Source organism: Hippoglossus hippoglossus, chromosome 20, assembly GCF_009819705.1.
Source record: "Hippoglossus hippoglossus isolate fHipHip1 chromosome 20, fHipHip1.pri, whole genome shotgun sequence".
NCBI classification, from domain to species: domain Eukaryota; kingdom Metazoa; phylum Chordata; class Actinopteri; order Pleuronectiformes; family Pleuronectidae; genus Hippoglossus; species Hippoglossus hippoglossus.
Window position 1 is genome coordinate 18,314,345 of NC_047170.1, and position 13,300 is coordinate 18,327,644.

Here is a 13,300-nt window from a genome sequence, read left to right on the forward strand (position 1 = left end):
GTGTACACTCTGAAGGACTAAGATTTGTCATTATGGAATGTGAGAACAGAGAGGCAGAAATAATAAGCAAGGGGATTTTCTGACGTTATTTAAAGAAGTTCTAATCATTAGTCGGCTGTGCGGCACGGTCCGAGGAGCCGGCGAGGCCTCCTCCTGTGAGGAGAACATGATCAAACAGGACGAAGGTTAAATATGTTTACTGGGAAGTGAGACTAGGAAACTGACAGGGGTTTCTCCTCCGCTCGCAAATCCAGACATATATATTTCTATAAGGGGATAAATACGATATTTAGATGTACAATTGGCCACTAGGGGGCTTTTAATCGAGACGATAACAAGAAGACGTAGTTGATGACGTCGTGAAGGAGCGTGGGATCATGGGAGATGCTGTCTTGTTAACTGGCTAACCAGTTAGCAGTGGTTAACTTGTAGCAGAGACGGCGGCCGAGATGTAAGAGACACAAGCGCATTGAGGGAAAACATTAACGCAAAAGCTACACAATGGAAATCAGTGATAACAGATGTTGGAAAATGAAACAAGCAGATTTATGGTGACAAATACACCAGAATCTTATTTTAAGGCGCCGACTGGCTTGTCCCCAGACGACGGCTCAGTTGACCTCAGCACATCCGCTGGTCGTTATGTGTCTTTTGCATTTGTGTTGTGGTTCTTTACTTGTTTAATTGTTTCTCGTTAATGTGTGAGATGTCTCAGCCACAGTACAAATCCACAGGTGAAGCAGAAATGATGCAATTCAAATAAAACGTTCCTGTTACCTTGAATAAAACTGTGGATTTCTCTCGGTTTGATCATTGTTGGACACTAAATACACAACATAAGTCATTTTTTTAAAATATTAATGAAGAACCGTTGCATGTTCAATCTTTTAAAGCCGAGCTGGTTTGATCTCATTTCACAGGAGAAATGAAATAAACGGATTAAACGGCTCTGAATCCATCCAGACCTCAGCATGTGGTGTCAGGTGAGACTCGGGCGCCGGTCAGCTGCTCCGCTCCAGATGTCCTCGCGTTTGCCAAGATGGAGGCTGCCCTGCGTTCCCCTCCCGGTCTGTGGCCTCGTTTCCTCCACGCCGCCGCACATCTCTTGTCATCTTTGGTCGTTAATGAACACTTACTTCCGCAGTAATTGAATCGCAGCAGTGCTGTTATTACACCACATCCCTGCACGCACCCGGAATTAACAATTACGACTAAGAACAATGTGCATTGCCTTTTTTTATTATGTTTACATTTCAGATATTTCCGTTCGGAATAAGCTAAACACTGTCACGTTTTCATTTGCTGTTTGAAATAATCATATAAGCCGTGGGTGACATAACTTTATCTGCCGGGCTCCTGGCTGTTAATATAAAACAATACCAGACACACAATTTGTACGAGCACTTTAAATATGATATTGATCCTGCAGTATATCCCAGTGCTTCCGTTTTTATTGGTGTTCATGCAGCAGCTTTTCAGATATCCCGTAGACCTCTTATCACACAGATTAGAATGGATCGCTTTTAATATCACCTCCAGTAACGGGTCCTCGCTCCAAATGGCCATTTCCCTTCATCGCATAAAAAGTCGACTCCCATTTGACGAGACATTTTCGTGGCACAAAAACCTGCATAAAGTTTTCTAAATGAACTTTGAGCAGGATGGGGGTTATCGAAGATGTTAGTGTTCTCTGAGAAAAGAGAATTTCAGGATCACTACATACATTTCTCCTCTCCCGGTATAAGCAGGACGTTTCAGTTTCCATTAGTCCAACTGGGCTAATTTAAAGCAGAGACACTGTCGGGCTTGTGTGAGACGAATGACCCGTGAGAGACGGACCCGCACGGAGGGGACAGGTTCACTTACAAGCACGGAGAAGAAGAACATCCTGCTTTTTTCTCCTTTGCTGCATAGTTGACACTTGATTTGAGATATAAAACTCATACCCATAGTTTCCCTAAAGGAAGCTCACCTCATGTTTTTTAACTTTACACAATATAAAAGTCGTATATTAACAGGCTCTCTGCTGCAGGGTGTGTATCGATAGTCGAGAAGTTTGGCTTGAAACAGACGATACACTCATCTCGTGTGTTTTACTGTGTTCGATTCCCTTTATATCTATATTTACTCTACTTTATATTTTAAAATATCTGCTAAGTAACTTATTATTCATCCGTAACCCTCATATATATGTTTACTTTGTCTTTTCATGTATTTTACACCACTTTTGAATTCTATTGTTCTGGTTTGAAAATTGGTAAAAAAAACAAATTCATGACGCACGATGATCATAAATACAGGCTTCAACAAAAGACTAAAAATAACTTGGTTTTTTTTATATGTTAAAATGAGAACATGATTGTTACATCTGCTGTGTTAAATGAAAAAAGGACAATAACAACACCTCCCACATTGAGTCTAAAGAACATGGTGTCTCTGCATGTGTGATGTTCCTCATGTTGTGGGGACCTAAACCAGACCTAGACAAGAGCGAGTTCACCTGAAAGTCAATCATTTGAATCCCACCCCCGGTCGCTGTGGCTCGGGGTCATGCTGGGAGAAGTGCCCCCCCCCCCCCCCCCCCCCCCCACACACACACACACACACACACACACACACACACACACACACACACACACACACACACCCGTTTCATGCTGGTTGGGAGGAAAAGTAACATTTATTTGTGATTTATTTTATTATAGTGGATTATTACTGTGGTGCCTGACACAGGTGCAGTTACACACAAGGACAAACACATGAAGGACACACAAGGACTAACAAAACTGAAATGTGTGTGTGTGTGTGTGTGTGTGTGTCACTCTACTCTCTGTTGTCCATATTTTAATATTGAATTTCCTTACAATGATTATTATGAATTTAAATGGTATTATTCATGATGATTTAGGAACATTGTAGTCATCTGTGTACAAAATGAGATTCCAGATACTTTTAGTGATGCAGATGTTCACAGACGATCCTGATGTGTGAGGGATCAGTGTCAATGGTTCAATCATACGTTGACCTTTAATACCCAAAACTCAAAGTTTGAACATGACACAAGAAGTAACGTGCACAGAATTAAACTAAACACACAAGACTTTAGAAGTAGAGCTTCTAACACAGGATTAAAGGTGAACAACAGTCAGATATAAACTCTTAGACTTTCTGTTTTAATCAGAAATCAAACTTCTAAACTTCGTTGATATGTTCTCGGCCCAACACTGGAAAGATCTATTTGCCAACACTTGGCATTTAGAAAATTTCAAGCAGAAAAATAAATATGTTTTCAGGCAGCGATCAACATTCCCCCATTACTTTTATTTCCCAGTCTCTTTCTGGGGCTAACGTGCAGGATGGTGACGTTGAATCACCACAGTCGAGGTGAATTAACTCCAGTGACTCGTCTGCTGGCCTCAGAAGTACAAAGAATATTTGTGTCATCTTCCCCTGAAAGGAAAATTAAACAACAGCCCAGGATTTATGACGCTGTTTTCCCTCTTTTGCACGTATCCACCACACAGAGCAATCTAGCACTTTTGCAAAGCTCCGGTCTGAACCTGGAATCTGCGGCACACACCGGCGCCCTTTGTTCGTCCTTGGTGCTCAGGTGAAATAAGGGATTCTGCACCTGTTGCACCTCATCTTGTCCTCGTTTCCAGAGCGAGACGTTTCCCTGGTTAAGCTTGGATATTTCTTCAAGCACAGAATTAATACGTGTCATAACAGCTGTTGCGAAACATCAATAAACTGTCAAGCGACGAAAGGAGGAGAGAGAAAAAAAACTCCGGCTTTAACGGAGAATGAAAGAAATTGGCACAGACCGACAGAAGCAACAAATATGTCATCTGTCTGGCAAGATTTTGGAGAGCGCCCATGAAGTGGCTCGCAATTATATTCCACATGTCACCACAGACAAGTAGATAAACAACACAGTTTCAATTTGTATTGAATCAGCCACAGACATTGATTGGAACGGCTGTTTTTTCGCAAATGTAATTGCCTCTTTGATTCCGATCATTGATCTGAATCTGAACAATTGTCCCTGGGAAAAAAAAAAAAAGTAATATTGCATCATCAGTGTCTGGAAATGCATTTCATTAAGCTTGATTTCCATCTCAATGTCAGATATCTCCGCATTGATCGATTCTGAGAGTTAAGAAGAAGGACGGGTTGTACCTGCAAGGGAACATCTTATGAAACAGAATGAAGGAGTAGTTTTTCTTAGCTTTCGGTGTGACTTAAAATTTCATCAGAGAACAGAGGAGGGATCGTCAACCCTCTGTGACATGTCCTACATGTCCTACATGGACGCTCAGTCTGCAGGCAGCCGGCCGACAGATGTCTCCGACCAGTCTGAGAAGACATCAGCTCACAATACTGAGGAGTGTTTCTCATTCAGGGACAGAGCGACGGAGGACGCGTACGGTAAACAGAGGATATCTGACCTCGGAAGTGCAACGCTAGTTATTTTCCGAAGCTTAATGATACATATACGGTTGTATTTCACCTTTCTGCGTGGAGTCCATCCCGAAACAATATCAGGAGCAACTTAAACAAATGTGAGCTTTACATCCAACAACGACAAGAGAAACACAATCTGTGAAGTTGCTTTTTACAGAAGCTCTTAAGCTCATATCACAAAAGACAACAGCGAATAAGAAAACCACGGATGTTGCAGATGCTGTTGTGTTTTGCACTTCGTATATTATTTAAGAAGACAGTAAGAGCTAAATGAAATAAAGTTTTCTGTTGATATGATGTGAATAAACCCAGGGCATGTAATTTATGTTTTTTAAGCTTTAAACATATCCTCCAATATGACTTCAAACAACATGTTGAACACTGATGCGGTTCATCCAGTTTGTCACATATGGACAAGTTTTGGGCTTTATATTAAACGTACCACTCTGTAAGTTCATCTAGTTCATTCTCAGCTCATAATTATGTTTTCTCAGCCCCATCAAGTTTCTATCTGGTGCAGCTTAAAGCCGCAGACTTAACCTGAACCTTATCGGGAGCTTTGAAATGAAATTCCACTCTACCTCACCTCTAAGCTCCTGGAGGCTCTCACACGCTGCTCATCCAAAACCCTGCAACAGGTTGTACGATTACTAAAGTGTAGTCAAAGGCCAGAAGGCTGCAGTAAGTACATCTGCCTTTTTTAAGACAATACAATATAATCATTTTTTACTCTAAATAGATTCTTTAACAACCTCATTGTGGATGTTCTTTTGAAGAAAAGCGCAGCCTGAGTGGTTTTTTTCTGCTCTTTCCGTAAGAAGACCCCCCCCCCCCCCCCCAAGAGTGAACGTGCACCTTTGCTCTGACTCGCCATATTTCACCAATTATGCCCGGATGCCCCAGATTAACTGTGGAGTTCTGTCGCTGTCGCACATCAAACACGATTCTGACACAACCCGTCTTTGTCAACAAGCAAAGCGACTAAGCACCTTCATCTCCCATGTGACGCGCAAAGACTTGGATCCGCGCCCAAAGACGGAAAAATCATTTCCCCCCCCCCCCGCGCCGCAACATCTTCAAATAAAGAGGAAAAAGCCTTTCATTAGTTCCCTGTCCAGAGACGCTTATTAATCAGCCTCCATATGAGTTTGATTCTTTGTGTATCTGTTTGTATAATCCTAACGAGTTATGCAAATAAAATAAAGTTTGAATTAATTTTAATGAGTGCGTAACAAAAGAGCCAGAGCTAATTAACTAAATTCCTTCTCTTTGAAAAATGGGTACCGCTGACCCCCCGTCGAATATAAAACAAAGCCCAGAACATTAGAATATTCATTATGGAACATATTTATGTAACGCTGTGAGGGTTGTGTGACCATGTGTCCCCTGGGAGGAGCTGGAAGATTGGAAGGTGGAAAATACATAGTTTAAGCTTCAAAGCAGAAAAAAAAGGTATATTGTATTAATTCATTCTGCCGCCTGCAGGGACTGAAGGAAGCGCACGGGCATTATGTGCTTATATTTGCTCTGTATCTGCCACAGATTCTGTCCCCGGTAATTTCCATTTTGAATTTTTTTTAAGGTGCTGCCGTTAAAAAACGTTCCCTCAGTTGCAGGTGGAATGCACGTGTTTCTCTTCTGACGTCTACCTGAGCTGTGTAAAAAAACCCCGGAGATGCTACAACGGCTCAGGAAGATGTATGGTGTTCCAGCAGAGCGCTGCACCCATGTGTAGTCGTTAAGGAACGGGATTGGGTTTTCTGCTAATGAATGCGGGGACACGAAACAAGAGGAAACCATTAACACTGTGAAGAAGAATCTTATAATAAAGGTGAGACCAGTGTCATGTTGTTAATAGCGGCAATTATCCATCAACGAGCAAATGAGCCATCAACATTTACGGCTCTCCATCACACAAATCAGCCCTGATTGCCGAGTCGCGGCGGAACAAGCTCCCCGCCACCTTTAGATCTGCTCTAATGCCAGGTACCGTTTTCTCCCGTGCACCTGTCTGCCATTTGCAGAGTCATTAACCATTGTGATGCCAGACCCAACAATGGCTGGAAGCTGCGTCATATCCCTTAATCACCACATCTGGAGAGGAGGAGGCATCTGCAGCACGGATGTTGAAAGGTAAAAACAACCAGCGAGTAAATGTGTCAGGGGAAGAGATGTGGAGGTGCAGATGTGTTAAATACTGAAGAACGATCCCAGGGTTCAAAAGCTTCAACACGTGCAACTCTTCAATATGTGTTTTCTGTCATTAGTCCAAATGAAACAAGTTGAGTGACACATGTAAAGTGTTGTTGGGTTATTATTGTCATATCGCATCTTAGCAACATGTTTTAAATTATGTGTAGGTGGCAAAGTATAATCTAATCAATCATAAATACTGTATATTTCAGGGAAGGTAGTCACGTAAAGAGTTCCACATTTCAGTCAGCGCCCAAGTGTCAAACAATGTTATTCGAAAAAGGCAGCTTGGTGATAAAATACATTTCTACCAGATGAGGAATATATATTTTCTATTGTCAGTTGTTTACTTAGGAGGTTTTCATACTTCTTAATTAATTGTTGTATTCTTTGCATTTTATATTTGTTGTTTCTATGTCATGATCATAAACATGTTTAACTTCTAAATGTGTTTTTTTTGTAAAGGACACAGTAAAAAGCAGCAGAAGCCGTTTGGCCACAGAAGGAGAAGATTTGTTGCCGATTGGCTGAAATAGAATCGGTTCCTTCACCGAATAGGCAGCGCTGGGATCAGTGATGTCGGGCCGACGTGCAGGGCCAGTTGGCAAACAGCGACTGTTCCACTCCAGCAGGCACACGTCTCGTACCAGTCTGTCTCCGCGAGTCCGGTGATGTCTCTCCTCTAATCTCACTTCTCCAGAGACGACACAACAAAGTGTAAAGTGGAGCAACAGCAGCTAATGAGTGACAGGTTAGTATTAGTCAATGGTGCAAATTCACAATTCAAAATTAACAGATGTTTGCCACTAGTGGATGTTAATCTGTGCCGGGTGCAAGTTAAAGCTGTGAGTGACTGGTTGGGTCAAGCTCGCTGTGTTCCCCGATGCAGCCAGAGATACTGGTTACTGGTCTTAATGGTGGAGCTCCAGTCACTGCGGTAGTTTCTTAGAGCGAGAAATGAATGTTTAGTGAGAATCCTATAGAAAGAAATCACTTAACGCTCCCGAAGGCAAAGCTGCTCAAGCACTGCAGAGCTCCAGCATGTCTACCAGAGGGGGCATTACATGGCCTGGAGGCCTCTGTGAGCACAGCCCCCCACCCCCCCACCCACCCAACGTTTGCATGCTCCCCCCCCCAGGCCATGCAGCTTTGATTTGTACAGTTTATTCAAGAAATAAACCGTCGGACCTGAAAAGTTCCTAATCATTACCCACGTTATTATTTGGAAACCACCGCAGCTCGTTGAAGAGTCCGCTGCGCTTCGTGGTTCTGAATGAATCCTCGTGCATGAGGTGTTTTCATCCGTTCTACTCACGGAAGAATCGTCTGAATTCCACGTTTTATTGATGTAGAGATTTTTGGATCCCTCGTTAAAATACAAACCACTCAACAGATGATAAGTACGAGCCCAGAAGTGAAAGTCAGTGTTCTAAAATAAGTAGGAAACTATTTCTTCATTTACATTTTAATTTAATTTAAGATATTACACTCTATAAAATATGAGAATTAAACCATCATATACTTAAGATGTAAGGGAATAGAAAATGAAGAATGTTAGGGGATTTTCAGAAGAGGAATTATGGGATTGTGACGTCTTTTTAAAATGAGAAAAAGCAGAGATGATCTTCTAAACCTCACCACATGAGCAGTTTGTGTTTGATATCAAACTGTAGATTTCAGAGTTTTACATTAAAACAACAGCAGGGTCTTCTGGGGCCCATTGTAATAAGTGAGCGCCTTCACGTTCAGCACAGTGCAGCTCCACGGCTTCACAGACCTCCACCGGCTCCCGGCATCTCACCGACTCTCACAACAAAGTCCTGGCCCTCACCTGCGAGGGCCCGGTGCCTCCGGTCTGGAGTCGACCTCAGAACTCCTCTCTCTCCGCTGCCCCCTCTCACACGCTCCATCCATCTCGCTCTGGACCTCTGGATGCTCCCTGACACGAGGCTCTTTGCCTCCTCGCTGCCTCCCACATTCACAGCCACGAGCGCTATTGGTTCATGAAGACTTCCATTTTATTTTGCGGAGGGAATTGACATATTGCTTGTGTGTCTCTGCACCGTTTGTCTCCGCAGTGTTCGCCGTGCTTTCTAGCTTCACCGCGAGCTGGAGGCGATGCAGAGGGTTTTTTCTTTCCCCGAGAATCCGCTGGACGGTCAAAGTTGGTGTTGTTATAGTTTTATTATTGTGAAGTGAAACCAATGAAATCACCGGAAACATCAATGCATTAGTCTGTCTGTGTTTCCACTCCCCTTGGAAATATCAAAAAGTTTCAAAATACATACAAACAAACAGCGTTATCGTTTTTTAAATATCTTTATTTTGCATTCAAAAATCTTGCAGAAAAATGAAAAAAGCCAGATAATGTCTGTCGTTGGAGTTTCACCGGGATTCTTTGAAACACTGTAAAGAGGAGAGATAAGGAAGCTCGGCGTTGTCCTCACTCTGTCATATCTGATGGATCAGTGGCTGTGCAGAAAGTTTTGCCCTAGTTTTGAAGTGAGGAGGTCCGGGGGTGAGGAGGAAAGGTTTGCCTCAGGCGCCTGCAGCTGTGTGATGGTCTGTTACTGGGAGTTTTTCACCGCCCGCCGGGACAAAAACAGCTCTCTGGTCAGTGCTAATCTCTGACCTACCTGGATGGGAGAAATCTGTTCGACCCAGAATGTTTGACGCCAGATATATATATATATATATATCCGGAATCTTCCATTCCAAAGTCCCTCTGCACCTGATTGGTGTATTCCCTTGTTTTTATGTCCAGTGGATTAGCAATGAATATCTGTGGCTCTCGAACATGACTCGGGGAAGATATTTATTGGAAGATCGATGCCTATTTTTCTCCAGTATTGTTCCAATTTCCTTCTGAGTCACGGACGCACTCAAACTGATTGAGGCCGGCGTTAAACCCCGTGGTCCTCACACATTACTTTCTGATAAACTGACAACCTTGGACGTTGAATGAGAATACGCTATTCCTCCCAAGGTCTGCCAAATTTTTTATTTTGAATATTACCCATGCTTTTTTGATACGGCGATGGCCTTGACACACGCTGTAATTGTCAGGGATGTGCCAGATGGGACATCTTTTCACGAGTGGTTTCAGAGTTTGGCTTTTTTCTGGAGGTGCTTTTATTGTGTCCTGTGCTTGTAAAAAAAGTAAAACTTCGCTTCCCCCCCAACAATTGCCTTTGGAAACACAATGTTCCCCGGAAAAAAAACATCACATCTATTTTTCTGTGAAACCGTTGCTCTGAGCAATAATGGTATCTGCTTGAGTTGTGATTATTTTTCCACTCACAGGGAGATTAAAGGTTATCGCACCCGTGACACGTTTCCATGGCGGAGGAACATTCTCATCTTTTCAAACCCAAATATTGTTGTTGCATTTCAAAAAACGTAACAATAACACATCTCCATTATTGATGGTGAATAAGGTCTCATTCATTGTTTTCCCCCCCCGTGTGCAAAACGTATTATTCTGCCAGCGAACATCCACTTAACACCGGCGTGCGTCGTTTAAAGCAGCGTTTAAATCCTCTGCTCGTGTAGCGCCAGACGCTGTGGGTGGAGTGACGCACTTTGATTCAACTGCACGTTTCCACTCTGTTTTCCCACCTTTGATATTTACAGCATGAAATATCCGCATGTTGTATACTTACCAGTACATGTGCAGGTTTTTATTTCCTTTCATATCTTTCTCAATGTCATCGTTTTACCCATATAAACAACCGCAGAGACAGGGTTTTCTCAGGGACGCATTAATAATGCATCATCACTCAGCAGACTGCAGGGGAACTGTAATGTACCTTGACCAATTTTTTTCCTAAAAGGTTATATAATTGATAAATATTTAAGATGCACGTCCTCCTATCATAAGGTTGAGTCACTGAACTGACGCTGCCGGCGTCGCAGTCTGCTCCGGCATCTGCCAGCGCATGTGATGTCACATCAGAGGCCCCGGTAAACACCGATAGAAACTTCTCTCTGCCCAGAAAAACCTGTTTTCATGGATTCAATCCCGGTTTAGATCCGTCTTGTCGTGAGTATAAAATGGTGTCGGGTGGTGGGGTGAGGCGGGGGGGCACCTCGTCAGGAACGTGGTGTTTTCGCTCCTGATTGCCTCGTCCACTTTAGAAAATAGCCCCAATTAGATGGAATGAACTCCCACTCTGATTGTGATGACAGCGTAGCAGCAGATTAACAATATAAATACTTAAAACACAATTATAAGGAGCCACTCCAACTGTTGCCTCTCAACTGCTGCTTGCCCTTCGTGTCAACTGTGTGGTGATTACACTTGGTGTTGCTTCCTCTCACCTTTAAACATCTTCACAGTCAAACATAGCATTCAGTCTGAATAGCTGCTCGGCCTATTATTATAGCTTTGATTAAAAAACTTCAAAGTTTAACGATGATTAATAATTAAAAAGTTGATGCTTTTTAAAAGGAAACAGTTATAGTTATACAAAGAGTAGTTATCCATTATCAAGCTGCAGATTTAAAACCTGAATGGGACACTGGCTGAACCACAAAGCCTGATTTGTGACAAATATTAAAAATACCTGAGATTTATCACATATTATTTAATTTAATCACAATTTTTCTGTATACAAAAGTTAATAGAAAGTGGATCAGATAGATCAACCATTTACAGATATTAATTAGTTTAAGTTTTTACCATAATGTCGGTCTTAAAAATGGAAACTGCATAAAATAGCATTGAACAGTGACACCTTTAGTTCATAGGTTTACAAAAATCTTCATAGGTTTACAATAACCCTACAATAAGCAGCTAGGAGAGAATATTTAACTTTTAAACGCCCTTTTTCCTGAAATAATAAACTTTCTAAGACCCTCTGTAGTTTCCCACGTGGGAAAAAGACAAGTACACGTGTGGCAGATTGTGGCCAGTGCGCAAAACTATTTAAATAAATCAGAGATCATGATTAAGATCATCCTCAGACGGGTGGTTCCTTGTGAAATAGACGCATCATTCAGCTTTTTATTCAGTGCTTGTTTCCATTGTGCTGACATCTGTCTGTACGTGTACATACAGTATGTTCTCCTCCGTGGCCCCATTCAGCCAGCCCTTTAAGAAATACTCACTAACATGCACCAGTTCAGTCACTTCAGGTTTTGTCTGAATTGAAGCAACGTTTCCGAATAAATATTCCAACCCAACCGCTCGCTGTCTCTCTGGCGAATATTATAGCAGTCTGCCATCTTTTCCTTTTGTGTGTGTGTGTGTCTGTGTGTGCGTGCGTGCGTGTGTGTGCGTGTGTGTGTGTGTGGACGGCGTGAGTCATGTTGCACTCAAGTCCCCCAACATAAGAAGACCAAGGAGGAGAAGATATAACAATGCACAGGATTTGTTATGTGCGAAACCGCAAAATAGAAAAGATTTATTAGGGAGCGAAATGTGTGGCGTCTAAAGGTCTTCGAGTCAAACGGAGAACACACCCACACACTGGTGCACGGTTTGTGTCAACGCGGACACACAACGCTCAAGCACCCTAATGAACCAGACGCCCTGAGGCTGTGTGTGAGTGTGTCTACTGTACACTGTGTGTGTGTGGGGATCCACTGCATGTGTGTGTGTGTGTGAGCGCAGAAACTAAATGGGTTTTGCCTCCACTGGCCCACATCCGTGTGAGTATAACAAAGCATTTTGTCTTTTCCCGAGGGGTATTACTTACCAGTGACACCAGGGATACACCCGGAGACTTCAGGGTTTTATTGAGTGAGCTGATGTGGTTTCCAGTTCCTCCATATTCTATCAGATATACGATTCCTAAGATTTCAGGGGGGAATCATAACTCAACCTAGAAACGGCAATTTGTAGACAATCACGTCTTGATTAAAATGAAAGAATCACCTCGCTGCCACTCTTCATGAGACATCGTGTTAATCAGTAACACTTTGTGTCCTGCAGCCGGGGACAGACAGGATCGAGACCCCACGTGTCTCCGTACGCTACACCCACACACGTCTGCATATAAAATACACACAAGAGCTCCTAATCGCAAAAGATAAAATAAAATATATCATCTATATGAGGAGTTTCTGCTTCGGTGGACTCAGGTTCCCCGGCACTTCTGTACGACTATTCTTTTACATTGTAATATTGTCGTAGCCGTTTTTTGAAATGCGCTCAGTAGGAGTCGGCTGACAGGTCAGACAGACGCCTCAGGTCAGGTTTACCTACAGATTCGAGATGTAGAGCTACTCTCACCGAGGTTACCACACAGCGAGCACTTCGCCCTGCTGACTAAACGAAGGTTAGTTTTTTATTTTTCAAACTGCTCTTCTGCTCATCATCACTTTTTTTGCTATCTGACTCTTTTTCTATATCTCTGTCCTTTTTTTTGGCGCCTCTCAGGGCAAATGACAGTATATTTATGCTTTTAGGAATAAGAATATCCAACGTTAACCGAGCAAATAGACGTAAAGATGGTTGACGTGTCTCTGCTTCCTCAAAATAAACAGAAATATACATCAGGCCCCTAAAACACACATCCACTTTAATACATTTTAGTTTAAAAGTGCATCATTTAAGCTGAATTCCCACCTGGCGTCCACACCACAGACCATAAAACCCCCTAAAGCCAAACTACCGGCCTTGTTTTAGTTTGAAAACTTC